At 41.1% G+C, this 22,985-nt stretch overlaps 1 protein-coding gene across 4 annotated transcripts in view; it reads left to right on the forward strand.

Moving 5' to 3' along the window:
* The window catches only part of MPPED2 (metallophosphoesterase domain containing 2), a 176,443-nt gene that overhangs the window by 13,815 nt on the left and 139,643 nt on the right, over positions 1–22,985 (forward strand). The window contains exon 2 of one of the 4 annotated variants that reach the window (XM_013057942.2): positions 6,163–6,185. The exons of the other annotated variants lie outside the window; for them this stretch is intronic. The gene's annotated coding sequence lies outside the window, so the exon portion shown is untranslated. The remainder of the gene's footprint in view (positions 1–6,162; positions 6,186–22,985) is intronic. 4 annotated transcript variants of the gene reach the window in all.

A 22,985-nucleotide genomic window follows, 5' to 3' on the forward strand; every position in this document is an offset into this window, starting at 1 on the left:
CTCACTAGGAAGTAATGCAGTCGGGAGTCTGTATTTGAGACATTTTAAATTTTAATTCTGAGACTTTAGAGCTTGTGAAGGTGTAGATTTTAAGATATCAAAACAAAGCCCAAATCACTGAATCTACCACGTGTTGTACAGCAAACTGTTGGTAGTTCTGAATTATTTCCAGAAAGGAAAAGAAGTTCGCTGAGTCTCAGAAGATCTGTCCATCAGCTTGTTTTTCTTCCTTTTCAGGTTTTTCCTCAGCTCTGTCGTTCCCTGTTTTTTCCCCCCTTTTAGATTTCTACAGGATGCTGGAAAATAAATGTTTCAGCAGCCATTCTGGCATGATTTAACTATTACTTCAGTATCAGTAGGAACAAAATTTCCCCCCTTTTGCAGACCACCATGTTAGTCTGGCCCTTTTTTTTTTTTTTTTAAATGGAAGTACACTTGGAGGCTTTGTCTGTGTAGAAACACGAACTCTGCAAAGAGGAAACTCTGTTGGATTTATTGGCCCTTGCAGTATTTGGGCCTGCATATTTTTATTCTGTTTTGTTTTGGAGATTTTTTTTTTCTTCAGTTTCTGTCCCTGTAGAAGGGCAAAACGTATGTAAGAAAATACATTTTTGTAAGCTTTCCATATTTTCCTTTTTACCACAAATCAAGACTGTAAGCCCCTCTAGTGGGTTTAATTTTTTGCACAGTTTTATATTAAATAGTAAAGCTCTTGATACCAGTTGAAAAAAAAGGAGAGACAAAGAAAAACTAGTACCATTAATAAAGCAAGTAGGTAAATGTTCAGCACTTGATATTACTGAGCTTTAAAATGCCAAGTGAGAATTAAACCATTCTTAGCCCCTCTGTTGGTAGTGGCTTCCTTGGAAGATTGCCGTAACACAGACTCTACTCAAGCCCATTTATTTCTTTGTGCAGAAAGCTTCTGAAACCTTCCAGCTCAAAGATTTGATAATTCTTGGATTGGAAAAATATCTGTTCACGTCTTGTGGTGGGCTATTTTGGCATTTATACTGATTGGCTAAGAAAAGTGGCTTACTTGTGGTATTTGGTTTTAGGTATTTGGGCCACAGACCAAGTTTCAAACTGTTTACATATTGCACACTTAGTTTAAAATGTGTTTTGCACAAGGACTTAAAACCGAAATCAAGAAAAAAAATTAAGTCTTCCACCAGCTAAGCGACTTAAATATGTTTCCCTAATTTTCTGATTTAGCCTTTTGCTATGACGTAGACAGCATACTAGCTCTTAGACCTGAGTTTTGGAAAATAGTTCTCTTTTTGTTTTATTTTGCTTTGCCTTAAGACTTCAAAGATAATTACAGAAGCCTATCTGACTGCACTAGATACTTTTTATTTAAAATTTTTAAAATCACAAATACCCTACCCATCGCTCTTGGTTTTACCTTTTGTTTAACATATTCCATTTTTTAAAAAATATTTTATTTATTTATTTGACAGACAGAGATCACAAGTAGGCAGAGAGGCAGACAGAGAGAGGGAGAGAGAAGAGGAGGAAGCAGGCTCCCCGCTGAGCAGAGAGCTCGATGTGAGGCTCGATCCCAGGACCCTGGGATCACGACCTGAGCCGAAGGCAGAGGCTTTAACCCACTGAGCCACCCAGGTGCCCTTAACATATTCCACTTTAAAAAAATTACCAACTTTTGCATACTGGTCTTGTCTCGGTGGGCAAGGAATATAATGAGGAGATGTGTGGTTTATGAAGAGGAGAAATGGGAATATGTATGAAGGAGAAAGAGAGAGGGAGGGAGGAAAGAAGAGAGACAGAGACAGACAGACTAGGAGGTAAATACATTAGCTCATAACACTTTCTTGCAATTATGATGTTCCTGGCCTTGGGCTTGACTGTAATACCAGGAGAGTGTCAGCATCCTTAAACATCAGTCAAGATGAACTTTACAAGGAGATAAGACAAATGATACCTTAACTTTTTGGGTTTACACATACCACCCACACAGACCAATGAATCTAGCCCTTGAAAGGATCAGAATAGCAATTTTTGATACATTGACCTATTTTGGTCTCTGAGAAGGACACTTTGTTAGGCCCTTTTTGGTAACTTAAACTTTAGGTTTATATTTCAATATTAAAATAAAAAAATCCGTTTGACAAATAACAAACGGTGAACTGGCTTTTGAGAAATGTAAGAATATCTGAATTGCGATTTCCCAAGGTTGGCCATCTGGTAGTATCTGGGAGACTTACCATATGTTGTGCTCAAATTCCAACTTTTACAGGTTAACTTGTTTTCACTTTGTTCTTAACCCTCACAGTCTGGGCACAACTGGTAGCACTGAAATCTATTTTGACTCCACAAACTCAGAGAAAAGAAGATGGGGAGTGCAAATCTTTGGGAAGAACAAAACCAGGAAGGAGGTGTTAACTCCTGAAGGATATCAATTCCTCATTCTTCCATAATGCAGTTCAAAGGAGATTAATGTTTTCCCTATGTGGGGTATAAAGGCTTGGGTGTCTGTTTAGTACTGTGGAGTGAGCCCTGTCCCACCCCCACCCCCACTGACACTCTTGAGGACTCAGAAGGGAAATAATAACCCTGTGAGGGGTGGTTTGCTCCATGTTGTGCCCCTCCATGGCAGATGCCTGGTCTGTTTTGCATCTCTCCATCTCAACCCCTGGACGTTAATGGCAGTCGGCACGCTCCAATGTTTATCTTGGAATTTGATACCATCATCTTGGCAACCAAACTGGGACCTTTACTGCTCAGATTGTTTGTCATTTGTTGTTAATTATCTGTTACCATAAATTCTGCACTTTGAGGAAAAAAGGAATGTTTTGAAATATTTCCTCCAACATGTAAGTGGAGCTTCATTTTCTGTGGACAAAAGGGGGGAAAAATCAGCCCTTTTGGGAATTGGTTTCAGGGAAATCAAATGCCCTGGTTTTTCAGACAGACTTGTAGATCCCACTAATGCAGCCAGAATTTGCAGTGAAAGAACCCTTGCAATTTAGCAATGGTTTGTATTTGGGAGAGGTACTCCTCCCCCCTTCCTTTCAAGGAAAAAGATAATTTAACTTTGCATAAGGGGTTTTGCTTTTATCATGCTCTCTTTGTGCCATAATTGTGTTCTGCATGTGTGAGAGAGCCTGTTCCCTGCAGTCCGTTCCTTCCTTTCAAAGGTTATTAAGACAAAGCAGTCCAGGGTGAAAAGTAGCTTCTGCTTACCTGCCTTTATGAGGTGTTTATTTTGTTAAGTGTAGAATTAAAATGAGCTTTCTGGCCATTAGTGGATTTTAGTCATGCCCCCACACTCTGCGGGGAAGGTTGTGTCACCTTATAAACAAACAGTGCTGTTTTGCGAGGTGCTGTGCCACGGGCTGCAGGAGCCACGGCTGGACTTAATATCTTAATAAATATCTTAATAAAGCCGTAAACAGAAGAACGTGAGGGACAGGAAGAATGAATGCATATATTTTGGAGGGGAGAACTCGGGAGGAGAGTGGTTGTTGCCTGCAGAAATCTAGGCATATATAAATATGCCTAGATATATATATATATGCCTAGATATATACATACATACACACATATACATGCATACATATATTTATATATATTTATATTTATATTTATATATGGCACTTGAAAATCTCTCCACCCCTCCCCCAAATAGTATATCCATATGCTTTTCTGTCACTACACCCATGCCTCTTGCATGTGTTCCGGTATATTCTCTATTACTGATGCCTTAGCTTTACTGTAGGGATCATCATAATACATGCTTCACTAGGTTACAGTGAAGTTTCTATTAGAGGATGCTTGGTGCTTAGTAAAGCACGTGGCACAGCTTCTCAAAGCTCAATGTGTGGTAGCTATTATTGTCAATAATATTGTTCATTGCGACCTCAGCCCCAACATTAACCCTTGAGTTGCTGCAGAGTCTTCACGGTTGCACGTGGCCCATCATTGCCATAACTTTTTGCTGATGCCCTTAAATGCGGTGTGTCTGTTTTACTCTTGTTGAGAAGTTTTTGTTTTTGTTTCCTCCTGCTTTTAAAGTTTCTAAGACTGGGCTGTCTCCCAGGGGACTCCCACACTGGATTGGAGAGACTGAGTCTGTGTGAACTTCATGATAGCCAGGGGCACGGACTTAATCGACTGTTCTCTCCACGCCAGGCATGCTGCCTGAGACAGTGTGACTCCGAGGTGTGCCTTTACTGGAGCTGTGGAATATACTAGGGTCTGTGCCTTTGGTTTCCCCAGAACTGGAGAATGTTTTCTCCAGGCTTATAAGGAATCAGGATAATAGTGCTGAGCACCCTTTCTACCTATCCCGTGATCCTTTTGTCCCCTCAGTGCTTTTTTAAGGGAGTACATTAGATATGTGCGCACTTTTAGCACACAGATTACAATCAGACTCGAGGATTAAGAAATGTGTGTTAAATTAGTGTCTTAGACTTAGTAACTGTTTGAGTATGAAAAATAAAAGACTGGGGGGAGGAGGATGGAGGTTGGGGGGGAGAAACACCCTCAGACTGCTCTGGGGGAGGCTGGGAAAAGGATTTAACACTTTGGATTTTTTAGAAGCCATTAAAACTCTGAGGGGATCAGATTACCTGACTGCACGTCTGAAACATGAAACTCTTGCCCTAAACCATGCAATTGAGTTAAGCTCAAAATTCAAGGCCTCCCCCTAAGACTGGCCTCTGGGTAAGCCTCATTGGGAATAGCGAAATGATTTCTTTTGAGAGGAGCAAGGACTACAGTGAGGTTTTTATGGCCAATTGAGTCTGTACACTGGTGCCAGCCAGACATTTGGCAGCCGTTAGTGCCCGCTTTGGTGATCTCTCCACCGATTTTTCCCAAGGTCTTCGATCCCGTCACTGTTTGGTGCTGACATTAAAGGGAAGACACGTTGTAAATCCAACTTTCTAGGCACACCTCCTGAATTTCTTGTTTTTAATTTATTTCAAGTGAGTGATATTTGAAGAGGTGTGGGGAGAGCATCAGGCTGGTCCTAAACTTTGAGGTTTGAGGTTCGGAATGATGTTGACAGCCCCCCCCCCCCACCTCCGTGATTGTGTGTACCTTTATATGTATAGATAGTCCCTGACTTACAGCGAGTCGATGTGAGATTTTTCGGCTTCCCCATGGTGCAAAAATGATATTCAGTAGAAACTGTACTTGAATTAGGTTCTTTTTCTGGATTACCAATACAGAATTCAGCCCCCTTTGGCGATGCCAGGCAGTGGCAGCCACAGCTCCCAGTCAGTATGCAATCAGGAAAGTCCGCAACCAATACACCCAAAACCCTTCTGTACCCATACAGCCAATCTGTTACGCGCTTCCAGTACAGTATTCAGTAAATTGCATGAACTGGTCAGCATTTTATTTTAAGATAAGCTTTGCGTTACATGATTTTGTCCCAACTGTAGGCTGATGTGTTGTGAGCATGGTTAAGGTGGGCTGGGTTAAGCTATGATGTTCCTCAGGTTAGATGTGTTAAGTGCACTTTTGACTTAGGGTATTTCTAACCTATGATGGGTTTATTGGGAGGTAACTCCATTATAAGTTGAGAAAGCTCTGTATTCAGAGTACCTACAAGTGATGCTTTTCTTTGGCTCCACGTATCATAAATGCATTTTTATTAATTTATTTTTTAAAGATTTATTTGAGAGGGAGAGAGAGTGTGAGTTGGGGGAGGGGTAAAGGGAGAGGAAGACAAGCCCTGCTGAGTGGGGAGCCACTGTTGGGGCTCCATCCGGCACCCTGAGATCATGACCTGAACTGAAACCGAGAGTCAGACGCTCAACTGGCTGAGCCACCCAGGCACCCCCATAAATGTTTTTTTTTTTTAATTATTGTATTTTAAATTATTTGTGAAATGGCTGTCTTCCAGTAGGCTATGAAGGCAGCTACCCTGTCTTTGTAGTTTTCTTTCTTTTCGCCTGCCTCTATCTAGATCACCTATCACGGTTCTAGGCACATTCTAGACACTCTCCAAGTTCTTGTTAAATGAATGAAAGTTGAGCTTGCAGGGATTCAGTACTCTCTTAGTTGGTGCTTCTCCAAGAAGTCTGTGCTCCCTCGTCATCATCCCTTCATTCTGAGACCATGTATTTAGACTTGACCAAATACTTGGCTTTAAAAAGGGTAACTTATATAAATCTCCCGTGTTTTTTTCAGGGTGGAGATGCATGGAGCTCAGAGTGAGTATTTCTGATCCTCCGACACCAATGCTGTAATCTATCCGCTGCCGTCAGTTGTCATTTGCATTGACAGTAGTAAATTCTCATATCTAACATAGGAAAAAACATCAGTTTCACTTTCAGCTTGACCTAAAGGATTTGGGTTTCCTATATTTTTCTCTAAAAACGGAGGCATTAGAAAGTATATTGTTTTAATTCCTTTGAAAAATGCTTATTTATTGGTCCTTTTTGGAGTCAACGATCGTTGAATAGAAGCATGAAATTAATTAGGATATATTTCAGTCCAGTGATTAGGAGTCTGACTGACAACTGCCCCCAATCTGTGGAGTTGACCTGAAATCAAGACCTTGAAAACAGGTCATCTGTTTATCATGGGAATTATGCATTTTGCCTAAGGCGAACCAGTTTTATTAACCAGTTTTATTCCGTACTTGTTTTGAAACAACTTTCCCTTTTTTTTTTTTTTTTTTTGAGATCGTGAACTCTTATTAATAAGCTCTTGTAGTATAACCATTTTGACAGAAGTCTGTGATTTGGGTTAAGTACAGATAACACCCTCCCCGCAACATTGGTGTTTGATAGCAACTGAAAAACCTTTATAAAAAATTAATATAAGGGAAAACAGATTAAACCCAAAGTAAGTATGTAATGGGAGTTCTGATGAGGGGTGACTAAGCTTGAAACCCCTTGAAAACCAAATGATTAAAAAAGCCCTCAAAAAGCGGCAAGCTTAAGGAAAAATTCTATATGGAGCAGGACTTAAAAGAGGGGGAGATAATAAGAAAAAGAGGCTTGTGTTTCCAGCACTTTGGGGCAGGAAGTTTTTAATTTAGGTGACTGACTTCAGGTTTTTTCCCTGACTGTCCCCACAATTGTGTCTGCTCAGGAAGGTGTTGTATAATTAGCCTTTCTGGAGATGCCCTTTGGCTGAGGACCTAATTGAATTTCTGGACCGGAGGGCTGGACTAGAATTGGGAGAGCTTTTTGCCCTGCAGGTAGAATCCCTTTGATGGACTTGCCTCTCTGATAAGTACCCATGGTGACTGGCAGTGACATTGTTTAGGTAAAGTATGGTTTAGTAATTGAGGAGTCAGTGCTCCTCAGTATAGGAAAATCTTTCTTTAAAATAGGGAAGACACCAAAATCCACATGTGCAATTTAAATGAGCTTGTATTCTGCATGATAAATACGCACCGGGTGCCAAGTAGAAAACCGGATCCCTCTCTCAGGATGCTGTTAGGGCCAAGCGGAATCTCATTAGGGACAGCTTCAAAGATCAGTTCCTCGTGTCCATAAAAACAAGTGTAAATTATCTGGTGCGCGCCTGCTGTTAGCAGTTGCGCTCTTGCATTATGCATGACCCAGACTGCACAGAGGAGGCAGGCGCTGCCCGGAGTTCTGCGTGCGCGTGGGGATTTCTCCACCCACACACGTCTGCGTACGTATGGGTAGAGATGGGTGCCGAGCCTACCTTTTGGAAATGTATGGGTGTTTTTTTAGTTAATGGAGGGTGCCATGTGTAACCTGCTCCTACATTTTTGATAAATGGGAGTCAGTTCAGAGAGGCATGATAAGGCTTTGAATTGTTTACATGAATCACCCATCTACCCAGATTTATGGATCTTGTTCGCTCCCGTCTAGAGTTGGATCAGGGGCCATGAGAGTGTTCGATGCACGTAGGATCATGTGCATTTTATTTCTACCGTTCTCTCCCTCTTTTTAGTCTCTGGGATGTATTCTTGAGATAGTGTGAATACCCCGTAAATTAAGAAAATGTAGTCAAGTTTAACATACGGGGCATTAATAATTAATTTTAACTGTTATCAGCTAATTTTTAACTATTAACTAAATAAACACCAAAGGGTCTGGAGTATATTTCTGAGCTTCACCATGTGAGGAGATAGGCAGTAGAGTGTGATGTTGAAGAGCGTGGACTCTAGAACCAGACTGCCAAGGTTTGAGTCTTGGTCTGCTTTTCTTATTAGCTGTATGACTTTGGAGAAGCAACCTAACCTCTCTGTGTTCTCACAGAGAAGAAAAATTCATATGTGTCTCATAGAACGGTCAGGGATGCTAAGTCGGTTGGTTGCTTTATGTGTGTTACCTAGAACATTTTCTGGGACACAGTAAGTCCTGTCAGCGTGTTTGCTCGTATTGGTGTTATCAGCTTTAGTATCAGAGGTGGAACACCTTCTGGTGCAGCTGGGGGGCACTGAGGTGCGCACACCTGGAGACTCGGTTCCTAAGCCTATGTGTGCTTAAGTACACATGGGCACTGAGGACGAAGGCAGGCAAAGTCAGGGACTTGCCATGAATTGGGAAGAGCCATAAAAAATGTAAAATGCCTAATAACGTGTATCTTTGTTGTCCATATAACCTGTGGAAATAACCACGAGATTTTGGGGAAAGGGTAAGAGAAAAGAGAGGCAGCTTTCCTTTCTCCAGAGTAGGAGAGTGTCTGTAATATATCCTGGTCCAACTTGTTTCTCATAGCCTAGTCCCAGGACAAGAAGCGTGTGAAGGTAAGATCAAAAGAGCAGCTTTACACAGTATCCACACTTTAATCCACGAGCATTAAAGCTCCCGTTACCTCCATTTGAAACTTACATTTGCAAATATAAAGGGATGGTCAAGATAGCATTATTTCTCTTTCCAGACTAGAAGCTCTGTCAGGGCAGGGCTGATGCGGGCTGATCTTGAATCCAGCACAGTGCCCGAGGGCTCAGCAGTTAAACCTCTTTAACAAGTTAATAAACAGTCTTCAACACGTGTGTGTGTAATTTTGTCCTCATGGTACATTTTCTCTCAACTTAAAATCTTCCCGTCATCTTTAGAGAGTCGTTCCTGCAGTTACAATGCTCGCCCCAGGACTAGTTATTGCCAACCTTGCTTGCTTCAGTGTTCCACCTTACAGTTTCCGGAAGATGTCCCTGCCACCTGCTGTCACTCACTCATCAATACCTAAAGGATGGTTTGTTCACAGCTCTCATATTTTGACATTGAGTGACTGAGGCCTCTTTTGTGATTTTGTGATCCACTTGGAATGAGAACCTCTAAAATGTTGACATAAGACAAAGAGCTTTTTTCCTTGATGGAAATCTTGGGAACCATCTACGGATAGGGAGGAAATGAGCAAGAGAAGTGGGAGGTCTGGGGAAAGTTGGGTGTCACTGAAAATGTTTCAATGAATGAATGAATCAGTCAATCAGTATTTACTGAAGTAACAAGGTGGGTTAGGGATAGTGGCTGTTTCACCTAATTGCTTTATTCCCTAGGCATAGCACAGTGTCTGCTATAATAAATAAATAGTTATTAACGAATAAATAAATGTCTTCTTGGGTCTAGCAGTCAGAATAGTGTAGAACTGTAAGCCACCCGTTGTTGTCTGCTAGGGGTGTTTTGCCTACTTAGGAAGACAATCAGATGCCCCTGAATTAAATAATATTTAATGAAACAGTCATGTGCATTCTTATTAGTAGCCTGTCGAGGTGTATTTTTGTATACTTGCCATGTGCTGTGTTCACTGTAAGGGAAACATGTGGAGAGATATATGGCCAGTTGGTGATTCAGAGAGGTTGAGAGACCTGATTAAGATCACACAGGACTGCTGGTCATAGTCTTTATGACCCTTACTAAGCAGAAAGTGCTTAAGGAATGGACAATTTGAGGCAGATATTAAATCCTAACTGAGTAGGAGAGGTGAGGGAGAATTTTTCTTTAAGAACATGCCTGAAATAAATCCTTTTCCATCTGACAATTAAGTCAATTAAATTGCTTCCCAGTTTTATTTCCTAATTTTCCTTGTAGACATACTCCAGGTCAAAGTATCTTCACATCTGACTCTTGTCCCAATCGTGAAAGAAGGGAGGCCCCCTGGAGGAGGCACCCTATGACGGAAAACGGTATGAATTAAACAGGAGCAGCTAAACAGGATTGCACTTTGCTTTCCTATTATAATATCTCCTCTGGCTCTTACTACTACTACTCTTGGGTCACTTGGTTCCTTTCAAATCTGGCAGCATCTTCTGGATCCAGAAACCACTGCCATTTCCTACTCAGAGACTGTGCACTTGGAGAGCAATTGCATTTTTGCTAGGATGCAGAAGTTGAGAAGTATGCATATGCCACAGGCCTGGATAATGGCTCATTCAAAACAGGTTAAATGGTTTGGGGGACTACTGCTTGTGTTGTGTGCAAATGAGCAAACCTATATGCTTTTAGGTCTTTTCCATTTGGAGACATGAAGGTGGAAGTTTGGATGTTTAAGAGCAATAAATGTTACTAAGTTCAATTTGAGTTCAGTGTTGAGACCTGATTGTGGCTTAGAATCCAAGATCAGGGGTAGCTTCAAAGGCCTTCAGTTTTTGAGAAGTTCTCAGTGGTTACTATTTGGAAATGATGTCTTAGACCAAAAAACAGTGGTGTTATTGCACAGAAAATTGCTCCTGTTATCCATAATTGGTGTTGGCATTGCCTGGTAGACCACTGAAGTGTGTCTTCTTCATTAAGATGGAGGAAACCCCGTGGCCACGAGTCACTCCTTAAGGAGTGTTTCCAGCCACATGCAATTTCCCTCTTGGAAAATGCTCTCTGTGGCAGGTGTGAGGTTATCACACTAAACTTCTCTCTGTTCAAACTGCAGCTGGGCCCAAGTTGGCTTTGGCGACGATGCTCCTTGCTTGGGGTGGTGCACAAAGAACTCTCAGGAAGATGCTAGCCGAGTGCCTAGGCTGTCAGTATGATGGCTGACAGCTGGGCATTGTTTCAGTTGCTGGTGGTTAGCCAGGAGTACCTGTTAGATCTTTAAAAATGGAGCATCACAGAAAGTAGAATTTTTCCAGCTCTGTTGCTTTTCTGGGAAGTTCAGAGAAGCTCTTTGGCAGCCCACCTTCCCACTGAGTTCTAACTGTTGAACTTCCTAATAGGAATTTTTTTTTTTTTTCCTCGAGGAAGGCCATTTATTTATAATAGGAAAATTTTCTAATAAAAGCTCTAAGTTTTTGGTGATGGTTTAAATTAGTAGTTCTGGGGCGCCTGGATGGCTCTGTTGGTCAAGCGACTGCCTTCAGCTCAGGTCATGATCCCAGGGTCCTGGGATAGAGTCCCACATCAGGGCTCCCTGCTCAGCAGGGAATCTGCTTCTCCTTCTTCCCTCCCTCTGCTTGTATTCTCCCTCTTGCTCTCTCTCTGTCAAATAAATAAGTAAAATCTTTAAAAAATAAAAATTAGTAGTTCTGGAATGATCAAGACCCCATCTGAGTAGGCAGAAGAAGTTCATAAAATATGTATTGCAAGGAGTCCAGCTAGTGAATATATTGTTTGTAGCAGTCTACATTTCACTGTAGAAATTATACATCTCTACTGTCTGTTTACAAATACATTTGTGTGTACACATGCAAACACACCCACATATAAACGAAGGCTTAAAATTAAACTAGAGGGGCGCCGGGTGGTTCAGTTGGTTAAGCCACTGCCTTCAGCGCAGGTCATGATCTTGGAGTTCTGGGATCCAGTCCCATAACGGGCTTCCCAGGCTCTGCAGGGAGCCTGCTTCTCCCTCCCCCTCTGCCTCTCCCGTGCTTGTGCTCTCTCTCTCTCTGTCAAATAAATAAATAAAATCTTTTAAAAAAATTAAACAAAAATGCAAGTGCTTCCTGAACACTCCTGTAAAGCAAATAAAACACTGGACATTGTTTGCATGTGGGTTGAACACCTCAACTAACGATTACTCACACAGTTGACCTTGTTTTCTATTGAGGGCACCAAGAAGCCACATTATTAAGCATATTGGGTCAACTCAGGGTTCACTGTTAACATCATTTTTCTTTCTGTGGAGATGAAAAGGTCTTCAGGCAGATTGTTTTCTTTTTGTTCCATATTCGTGGGGGGAGTAGCATGATTTTTGCATGACTCTTGGCCGGCTCTATAAATAAGCAGATTCAGTCTTTTGTTTTAAATGTAATCAGCAAGATTGCATTTGCATTGCTTGTAAGTGAATCACATAAGTGAAATTACATTGCCTGCATCTCATTTGGTATCATAAAATGTTATGGGATGCAGGCTGTTTTTCTCCAACTAAAGTGTCTTGAGTTAGTATTAGGGTGCTTGCTTTCATTTTCCTTTGTGACCAAATTTGTTGCATTCTACAGAGCTAGGGCTCATATTTTCACTTATGTTAGTTGCTGGGGAAATACTTGTTCGTATTCTCTAGAATGAGCTAAGATATTGGTTCAGTAGGGGGTAAATGGGGTTTTAAGACTGTGGCATATCGTCGTGTAGCAAGTGATTGCTAATCACTTTCTGTGTTTGTGACAACTTCTGCTTACTAAGAGTAAATGCCAGTCGCTGTTGGTTGGAGGTATAAAGGAATCTGAAGCTTTTCAGACAGTTGGCTCCAGAAAATGGTTTACAGAGAAACAAACACAAAAATAAAGACTTCAGTTTGTCACTATTTTTTTTTTTTAGTGACCAGTATAAAATACGTTATCTTAATTGGCTCTTTAGAAGATCTTCTTCAGGCCAATGATTTAAAAGTCATTTTGCGATTACCCAGCTTATTTCCTTGGAAATAAATAATTTAACACAACAATAATAATCGCTGACTCCAAAAGTCAGTAATTTCCGTGACAAATGAGAATGCCCTATTTCACAAATCACCCCCCTCCTCCCTGAGGTTTTCTTAATTCATGAATTTTTAAAATGGAAGTTGAAGAAAAGGTATGAGTTCTTAGATAACCTATAACACAGTGTGGTTATCCACAAAACCTCTCTTTATTAGCTACATTATTGATAAACCCCACAACGCAGCAGGCAGCTAGGGCGACTGTGCCCTTTGCCGAGCAGGACGACAGCTCTCAAGAAGAAAAAGCAGGCCAGTTACAGTGACTTAACAACAGTGAAGATGTTTAGTAATGAATGGTGATCTCTGCTTATTTGGAAAAGTATTAGTAGAGCAAAGTGGCAAGAATTAAAGGTGAGGAGTGGGAAATTAAAATAGGAGACCATGCATTTTTTTCTATCAGAAGAGAAGACTTAAGGATACTAAACCCAGGGGTGCCTAGGTGGCTCATTGAGTTAAAGCCTCTGCTTTCAGCGCAGGTCGTAATCTTAGAGTCCCGGGATAGAGCCCCACATGGGGCTCTGCTCAGCAGGAGGCCTGCCTCCTACTCTCCCTCTGCCTACTTGTGATCTCCGTCTGTCAAATTAAAAAATAAAGAAAAAGGATACTAAACCCAAAAGAAAAACTAACATTCTACAATAGCTTACAAAAACTTTGGGGTAAGGTTTTTTTTTTTTTTTTTAAGATTTTATTTATTTATTTGACAGAGAGAAATCACAAGTAGATGGAGAGGCAGGCAGAGAGAGAGAGGGAAGCAGGCTCTCTGCTGAGCAGAGAGCCCGATGCGGGACTCGATCCCAGGACTCTGAGATCATGACCTGAGCCGAAGGCAGCGGCTTAACCCACTGAGCCACCCAGGCGCCCCTGGGGTAAGGTTTTGAAGGAGATAAGCTGTTTTGTGTTCTCATCTTATTTAAACAAATATATCTAAAAAACGTCATATGGAAGGAGATGATTGAGTCTAGATTCTTTTTTATTAGTAAGCTTTACATTGAAGCGCAACATGGGTTTGGTGAAGTGTACAAATTAACTGTATTAGACTCAGTGAATTTTCACAAAGGGAACGTAACTTGGTGACCAGCATCAGATGTAGTTTTAAAGATCATTTGTTTGTTTTAGTCTGTGAAATAATATTCAGAAGTCATAAGAATTGAAATGCAACTGTAATCTACAATAAAATTTTATTAGTAAAAATGGTAGAGACCACTGCTGCTATTGCTGTGTGGTTTACAAAGAAGATAATTATACTCATTGGGATCCCAGTGGCTTCCCTAAGATTCCACCGCCTTGGATGTTGCATGGTTTAAAGTCGCATATGTGACTACTGTGACTTTTATTTAAACTGGTCTCTGAGGCATACTTTTCATTTGTAGTCACTTAAGATTTCCTGAAAGTTCCTCTCCGTGATTTGAAAATTCTGTGGATAGTATTTCCAAATTGATGACCTTCTTGAGTTAAAATATTTTTTTTTAGGTCTAGCTTAAAAGATATCTTTATTTTCTATTCCATTCATCACCATTTTCTCATTGAAAAAATTAACCATGCCTATCCCACTTCAAATGAACAGCTGCACTTTGAAACTAGATCCTTCTTTTGGCTGTAATTGTCCAAATGAGGAAGACCAGGTTTGCTAGCTATTTGAAAAGAATTGGTTGTGACTGTAAAGCATTTTTATGCTTTCAGTTTTTTTCTCTACAAATTTTGGTGTTCCCAAGCTGAGGGGGCGGGGCGGGGAGAGAAGGGAAGGAAGGAAGCAAGGAAGGAGAGAGAGAGAGGGGAGAAGAGGAAGGAAAGAAAGAAAGAAGGTTGGGGGGAAAGCAGTTCACAAAGTATCTGTAAGTGAAGCAGTTCTGGGAATAGCTTAACTCTATCTAGAAAGATAAAGGATGACCCCAAAAGTTCAACCTGAGAAAGACTATCACTGTGGTGCTAGAAGTGTGGCTGTAAACCACTGACTCAGATTGTTCATTTCTTTTTAATGCATTCACTAGAATGAATAGAATAACAATAAAATAGATACATATGTGTACGTGTGTGTGTGTGTGTGTGTGTGTATTCTGTTTGGTGTGCTTATGACCGAATCCCGCAAAACTGCATTGCAGAGAACAGTTGTGAAAATCTTTTCACGGTTTGTCTTTGAAGCCCGTTCATGGGCATATATGGAAAGAGTTCTCTCTATTTTCCAGCTACAGAAATCATCTTCATACTTGTTCATACCTTCCCTAGCACCTTAGAGTGCCAGTTGCACACACCCAAGGAATAAAATTCACTCCTGAGTTCTTACTTTTGGTCTTCTCATTCTGGCTAGAGGGCTCTTTAGACTCACCAGACTAAATGTCTTCTTTGGTTGGATCCCTTACAGTCATTAACATGAAGAGGTACTATGGCAACCTTCTGCTTGTCCATAAAGGTATTGGACTGACTACTGGAAAGTTGATCCAAAGAATCCTATATGAATGGGAAATAGCTTAGATAATAGATAAATAGATAGATAAATAGCTTAGTCTTAGTCTTAGGTAAATAGCTTCAGTCTCTTAGCTTAGAGACGGAAATAATTGCACATTTTGTTGTTGAAGTGACCAAGATAGCTGATTAGAGATGTTTTCCGATTGGTTACTTAACAAGTGGCCATTCTTTTTTTTTTTGTTTTTTGAAGGGAACTAACAATCAGATTATCTGGCTCTATATGTGTTTTGAATCTCACAATAACTAAGGGAAGAATGTTTCCAAATGAACATGAATTATAGCTCTGTTTATTACACCATTTTGAAAGCTAATAATTTGTCTTGACATAATAGCTGCTTTTAGGCTATCAGGAGTCATGAATAAAAGAAAATATACCACCAATTTCCAAAAATATATTTGAATTCGTTTATTTTGATTATATAAAATTATACATTGTCGCCAATTACAAAAATTGGGATTGATACCTCGAGGTAAGATAGAAATATTCTAAAACTTACTTTGCCATGTAAATAGAAGAGCAGGTATAACTGTATCAGTTTGGGTATGTATTTGCTTATTTGACATTGGTCATTCTTTTATTCATTCACTAATTTAAATATTTATTAAACTCCTACTATGTACTAGGGAAGCAAACTTGCCTGAGTCTGGGACTGTTCAATAAATTAAAATGGTAATCTTACCAATTTATTGTGGGGGGAAAATTGTTCAGTGTAAATGTCCACTGGTGATGCTAATCAAGTTTGTTCTAGCCTAGAGTATAAAAGCAACCCTTATTTTTTTGGTTATTTTTCCCATTCTGATGGCTTGTTTCCTCATTTTATTGTCCTGTCTTGGTTAAACACTGCTTTTGGGGAACACCTTTTCTCTCTCCTTTAAGATATCTTAAATCTTCTGGACTGCAGGTCACACAGCCCAAGTTAGACCAAGGAAACTGGTTGAAAAAAGGCAAGCCCGATAGGACAAGGTTACATCCACAGAGATAATAATAATAGAATAAAGGCTATTAACTGTTGAGGGCTTACTGTATACCCAGCTAAGTGCTAACTGCTTTAGTGCATTATCTTATGCAGTTCTCAGCTAAACTCTCTGAAGTAGGTGGTATTATTCCCATTTTGCAGATAAGAAAACCAAGATTAAGACTTCATAGCTGGTCAGTGAAATAAACATTTGTCTGAGTTTATGGATCACGTTAGTTTGTTAAGGAAGCCGTGACAGACCTATGAATTAATTTGGATTTTGACTGTTTTCCTTTCTTTTCCAAAATAATGCTCATGACAAAACCATGTGGAACTGGTCATGAAGAACATGAAGTTAAATACAATCCAGATCCACAAACATATTTTTTGGAATAGTTCCACGGGTTGAGGCTCCATAGAGAAGCATGACCTAGCATTACTTTTTTACTCAGAAACTCGGAAACACAAATATGGAGGAATTTATTGTTTGGAGGCCGAGGGGTCAAAGGAGAAAAGCATATTCAATTGAGAATCAAATGGTATAGGCCTCAGTTCCCTCATCTGTAAAATGGAACAAATACTCGTTAAAGTAGATGGTTTCCAACGATCCTTGGATTTCAAGCTTTCTAAGATTTTAAACTGAAGGTACTCAGAATTCCTCGTATTAGTTCCTGGACTTTCCACTCCAAGACCACTGGCATTAGGTTATAATGTCAGGGAGAGTTTCATATGGAAATATCACGCTCACAGGTTATGAATTCCAGAGGGAACACTCAAGACTGTTAACCCATTCAGCTAAAACCCATAACTGAATGTAAATATTTAAGAAGGAAAAGATTTTCTTTACTTTGAGGTATATTTGGAGTGCTATGGAAGTAGGAAATAAATATGTGGAGTCTGGCCCTTTATTGACTGGAATAAAGGATTTCAGATTCCAGAGAAGTGTGTCAGGATTTCTTCTTTTTACTAGTTTGAGGCGTATTCATTGAAGAATATGTCAATGGCCTGATGGTCTGGGAGCCTCTAGTTTCAGAATTAATGTTAACTCATGCTCTGATGTTGAACAGATCTCTCAATACCTGAGCCCCATTTTCTTCTCTGTAAGATGTAAAATATGTCCCCAGAACTGTTTTCTGATGCTTAAAAATCTAGAAATGAGTATATTTTTTGATATCTCTAAAGCAAAAGAGTGATGATACTGTGGTTGTGTTTGGAGTGACCAGGGTCCCATGTCATGTGAATGATGGCTGACGGACCAGCTCAGAGCACCAGGACTGAGGTGGTTTCTATAGAGAAGAAGAAAAATCCAACATTGAAAAAATAATTTGCAGCTGAATGAGAACGGTTTGTCCTCTGGAGTGAGTTAAATAGGTGATGATAAGCCTGCTGTTGTACACAATGGCATCTAGAAAATGGTGGAGGAGGCCAGATCGTCTGGTCCAGCACACTGCTGAGTCGTCCCAGAGACTGTCTGCTTTTAGGGTTGGGGCAAGCTGCAGGTTTTGAAAGGACGAGAGGTCACATGGCTGTTTGCAGCTGTATACCAGTGAACTTGTGTCGGGGAGGCCAGCCCAGGGCAGGCAAATGTGGGGGAGGTTCTAACTCAAAGACGGTGTGGCAGCCCACTGCAGAAACCTCTCGTGGATATTCTTAAGTTTGGGGGCAGAAATTTAAAAATAGGAGCCTAGCTTTGAAGGCATGGTACAAGGGCAGATTGGTTGTAGTCCCTGGAAATGTGGGAGGTTATAAAAGCTCAGTAGCAGGAAAAAGAGGCAGAAGTCCACTTATTAGAACTGAAATGGTAAAAGGCGTAGCAGAGCAAGGTATCAGCTGGCTTGTCCTTGAGCTGCTTGAGGCCGGGACTGGGATTTCCTGAATGCTGTCTGTGGTCAGGGTTGGTCAGGCTTGGTTCAGAAGCCTGGTCTAGAGTTGAGCTGAGTGGTGGGCATGAAGCTGCCATGGGTCTAAGTAGAGAACAGACATGAAGGCAGGGCACCCCGCCTTGCAGTTGGGAAATTCACAAAGTGCCCTAAGGACCTTTTGCTGGTCAGGCTGCCCCAAGAGAAACCAGAAGTCTAGGCTGTGCTTTTTCTCCCTAGTTCTTAGTTTGTTTCGTAAGGTTAAAGAGAAAGAAGTAGTTGCCTTCAATTTTATAAGGTCCTTGACCTTTTGTTTATGATTATTTACACTCATGGATTGTCAGTGCCATCTGACCACCCAGTGGCTTCCTCCTCCTTGCAGTATGGACTTGTCGATAATACCAGCATCTTTACAATGTAAGACTTCCCTCCCTTGTGCCAGAGATGGTTCTGGGAGTTGTAGATGCCATGTTTAATCTTTAAAGGGGCTATTTATCCCTCTTTCCTGTGGCTTGAATCAGAATACCAGCCCAACTGTCCTTCTGACAAAGCCCATTCTTTTCCATGAGGCCATCCTGACTTTCGACTTAAAGTCATTTTTTCCCTGTTTCTCAGTTTTTTTTCACGGAACAATGAAGATTTTTCAAAGTTCTAGCTCCTGTGCTTAGAGGTTCACAAATGCTGCCTTCTCTTTGCGTCTCTTTAAAGTACCTAAAACAAAAAATCCATGTTTGTTTGCTTGTTTCGACTGTGGGACATGTAAATGTAACTCTCAATTTCCTCAATCGAAAGGCGGGGAGCACTGAATTTGGGATCTGAATAAGATGGTCGTGCATGGGAATGAAGCTCCTGTCCGAGCGCTGATAATTGTCTCTTCTAACTTCATTGTTACATTCTGTGACCATAAACAAGGTCTACATTGGCTGCTGCTTTTTTTTTTTTCCTTCTGCATAACTTTTGTGCTTCTGCCTCTTTTTCTTTCCTGAAAGAAAATATAATGAACACGGTACATTACTCTAAAAAGTAGGTTTCAGGGTGCAGTTGGTAGCAAATGGTGTTGAGTGGTGATGGAACAGTGATGTCTGGAAATAAACTGTTTGGGGGGAAGAAGAGAAAAGCAGATACTCTCTTGTCTGTGCCCTCTGTTTGCACTGGAGCGCACGCTGGGAGCTGCAAAGGTGGGAGGTGTTCGAGCTCTTTCCTGTGCTCACGGTGGGTGGCCAGCACTGTCGAAAACCTCATTTTATTTATCTTAGAGGAGTTGCTGTAATTGTTGCCCAGAACTGCTGGCATTTGGGGTTCACACATCACTGAACTCCTGGACTGTTGGTATTTGACGAGTAGGAGCCACGGTGTTTCTCACTTAGGAAGAGAAGTTCCGCAGCGAGTTCCCAAAATGGCCCCGCTCACGACCACAGGCAGGCCCCGTTGTTAGCGCCTTGTGTCTAGAAATCTTGTCTGGGCTTGACAGCTTAAAAGCCTTTTGGAGTTGTTCAGCAAGAGGAAATGGTTAAGAACATTGTGACAAAACTAACCCATGAAATATCCTGCAGCCAGTGAACAGTTTATAAAGAGTCTGCGGTAGCACTGAAAGTGCTGACGTTAAAATGGCTTAAGTGGAGCAAAAAATTCCCAGAATGTAACATTTTGAATGCAGAATGATCCCAATTATGTTTTAAAAATGCATCGTGAAAAGGCAAAATGAAAACACACCAAAATGTTCCTAGACGCTCTCTCCCGGGTAGAGGAGTAGGGGTGCATCTTTCTTTGCTCTATGTACACATATTCCTAATTTTACTAATGTTCCCTCTCTGTAACTTGAGCGAGTACGTATTTTACCATTAGGAGTATAAAAGCTTTTTTCCACAGTAAAATAGTAATTTCTCATATTTGGGGGACAATCACTTTTGTGAATCAGGGAAAGCCGCTTCCCTTTGTGATTCTGGTTTCTCCTGTGACTCTTACTTGGCTGAATTAACACGTTACTGTGTGTAAAATAACACCTATTTGACTGGAGTACTGAGGTGATATGGAAGACTTGACGGTTTTAATAGTACGAGGCGAATACTAATTTTAAGAGACAGTTGAATTATGAGTCATAAAATGGTGTGTTCTTTCCCGGTTAGGGTGTAGGGGTTTATCATCTGTCAATAAGAGAGAGCTGTATATGGAACACTTCATTAAGGAAAGGATTCAGGTTTCCTCAACCTTGCGAAATTAGGGCAATCCTGAGGAATTTTGCAGGGACAGAAATAACGAGAAAATAGCGATAATTATGGTAATTATTGATCTTTAAGAACCATGCTCAGTGCAGTCTCATGACTTCCTTAGAACACCTCTGTGAGGTGAATGTTTGTACCCCTCACATAAGTGGGAGAAAACTGAAGCATGGGGCTCAGGTACGCCATGTTCTGGAGTTCTTCCATGTGTATTACATATCTAGGGTTTGAATCTCTGTTGTCTGTCTGTCTCAAGTATTAGGCTCATAAAGTTTTCCGGGCATTCTAGTAAATTTGATACAAGAATGTGCATCAAACCATCTGTTTTTCTTTGACCCAGTCTAAGAGATGGAAACAAATGGTAGACCAGTAAGAACACCTGACCAAAGGTAGTACTTCATAGTTTTTAGTGTTTTGTGTTGGACAATCTCAGAGTGGACTAAAGTAGAGTTTTAGAAGTTTATTAGGTATCGAAAAGTAATACCTAATGTTTGAAATGTTCAGATGTGGAGAACACTTGTAATTCTTCAGTTTCCCATTGGATTGGCATAGAAGCAGGTACTGGCCTGAGAGTCAGGCAGTAGAAGCAAATAAGCCGGGAGTCAGACTGATTCCCTTATAATTAAGGCTTCCCCATTTATGGCATCTCTGACCTTGGGGAAATTATTTAACCTCAGAAACCTGGTACATCTGTAAAATGGGATTAATAGTACCACCTTCTAGGAAGGAATAGATGAGGTCATCTCCATAAACTGCTTGCTTGGCACAGTGCCTGAGACATCGTGGTAAATAGGGCTCCTAGAGGATACTTTTCTTTTTATTATTGAGCACTGGGAAGCATGGAGCCTGGATCCATTTCTGCTAACATTGGCCTTGAGTGAGTCACTTAACCCTTTTGGATCCTAGACTCAACAGGAACAGGAACACTGATCTTTTTACCTACAAGGTGAGGATAAAACCAGATTACATATGCACTAGTTTTTTGAGAAAATAGGAAGTGCAAGTGCATTTTGTGCAAGTAAAAGCTGAAGGGAACAGTGGGTAGACACAAGGGACAAAGTAATGGACTTGGGTTCAAGTTCTAACTGGACCTCTCCCAGAGGATTTCAGTTTGTGGAGAACAAATTGAGTTATATTCAATTGTCTGTTTAAAACAAACAAACAAAAAAGAAACTTGAATCCAGAAACCCAGTGGGACTATTCACCAATTACCCTGATTTTTGGCCTCTCATCAAAAAAGGACCTGTCCCAAACTGGACTTTGTGGGAGTTCTTAATGCGTGATTTTCCCAAGTGAAGGCTGTTTAAGGAACTCCCAGCAGACCTGGCTGAGGTTTACCTTTTCTTGCGGGTGCCCATTTCTTCAGCCAGGCAAGCTGTGGGAACGTCAAGTGGAGGTCTGTGTGAGATCAACCCTCCCCTCGGGCCAAGGGCTTCTGCAAATTATCTGTATGCTAATAATCAGGAGTGCTCTGCAGCATTTTCCTTTGGCAAACTCACATCAGAATTCCTGGCTCTTCTCACATGCCCTCTGCAGGGTCCTGATGGGAATACTTCCTGGCCATGGGTCCTGTAGCAAACAAACATTTAGGAGTCAGGACAAAGAGAAATTATATTCTAGTCCTGCTGCTGTATTTATTGAAATGGGGTCATGATTCTGTGTTTCCTAACAACAATGGCACGCTACAGCACGGGTGGAGGAAAACCTGTCGCTTCTTTGGAATCAGAAGCCGATTTGTAGTTGGGGGTTACGAATCTGTTCAGTGACTTTCTCAGGCCACCATTCACCCTGGATTCCAACGGGAATCACGTTGTCTGCACAGAACAGCGCCAGCCCCTATGCTAATCAAGTTTAATCTACCAGCCAGGACTGCTTTCCCACAATGCGCATTTGGAGGCATTGCTTATTAAAATATCGGGTCTTTAGCACTGCCTTGAAAGCGAATCTGAAGGCTTGATAGGGACTGCCATCTTTTTATTATTATCGTTATTATTGTTGTGATCTTAAAGAGCAATTGATATGGGAGTGAGAAGGGGATTGGCTCCAGCATGCCCCCTTGGCCAGCCCTCCCTAAAAGATGATTTAAAAACGGGCACCGAGCCAGAGAATTTTCAAGGCTAACTTTCTCACGTGGAAGAGAAAAATTATTGCAATGCCCTTTAGCTAAGTACACTCACTTCAGCCTTTATGGATGGCAGTGGTCACGTGCTCACCTCTTTGCGAGGAAGAGAGCTTGAAACAATCACACAGCAGAACCTCAGGAGACTGGGGGCGGGCTGATATCTGATAGTAGGGCACAAGGGAGTACCTGGAAGGGTTTTTTTGTTGTTGTTACTTTTTTTTAAAGGAGAAGGCCATTTGAGAAATTGTTTTCCTGCCAATAAACTAAAGCATATCTAACCTCCTTTTCATCTTATCCATCATTGCTCTAGTAGAAAGAGATAGCTGACATGCCTGAGTCTTAGCAGACCTGTAGGCCCTCTGCCCAAGGCACAGGTCAGATAACAGGCCCTCTAAGGTTCAGCATTCAAATGGATGGAAAGCTGCCGGGAAAGGAGCAAACAGAATTATGCAAATGCAAACATGGTGGAGGAAGACTTTCTAGTAAAACTTTTAGCAAATATTGACTCAGAACTGAGAATTACCTGAAATTTCGTCCTATCCAAAGTGTCCAGGGGAGT

Source organism: Mustela putorius, unplaced genomic scaffold (genome assembly GCF_011764305.1).
Source record: "Mustela putorius furo isolate JIRA1106 unplaced genomic scaffold, ASM1176430v1.1 tig00003859_pilon_pilon_pilon, whole genome shotgun sequence".
Lineage (NCBI taxonomy): Eukaryota > Metazoa > Chordata > Mammalia > Carnivora > Mustelidae > Mustela > Mustela putorius.